Source organism: Penaeus monodon, chromosome 32, assembly GCF_015228065.2.
Source record: "Penaeus monodon isolate SGIC_2016 chromosome 32, NSTDA_Pmon_1, whole genome shotgun sequence".
NCBI lineage: Eukaryota > Metazoa > Arthropoda > Malacostraca > Decapoda > Penaeidae > Penaeus > Penaeus monodon.
In genome coordinates, this window is record NC_051417.1 from 22473444 (window position 1) to 22474049 (window position 606).

Consider the following 606-nt stretch of genomic DNA (forward strand, 5'->3'; position numbering starts at 1 on the left):
GATACATACATCACACACCACACTGTTCTGCAAGACTGGATTCTTGGTTCTGTTTTCCATAACCTTTTTTCTACCTCTAAAATTTAGGACACGGCAGCTGGAAAGCACTTTCCACATTCACATCAAGCTTTTGTCGCAAAAGCATGTGTGCGTCCCCGGAATCCGGAAACGAAGCTAGTAAAGTTGTAATCAAGCTGAGTGTAGGAGAAACGAGAAGCCAAACTAAACAGTAGCTGAAGCCCGGTGGTCAGTAGCTGATGTTTTTTTTCCGTCTCTCTTTCTCTCCTGAACCTGTACATCTACTTATGGTTTTGAGTGTGGAATACGTGCAGTTACACAAAATAGCTCGGTTCGGTGTAGGCCTAACGAACGCCTCAAAAATTCATAATGTAATACATAATATATTTCCATAGTATAATTCATTCCTTCCAAAAAAAGGAGTTAAGGAAAAACAGTAACTTTGGGAAAACTTGCAAAATAACAAAATCGGCAACGTTTGGTCGACGAAAAGATAAAGCCTTTTGCCTCGCGCGCCCGGGGCCGGAATCGCTGCGTGTGGGAACTCCGTCCCCTCTGTGGGAATCCCGAGAATGGGCGTTGTTTTTA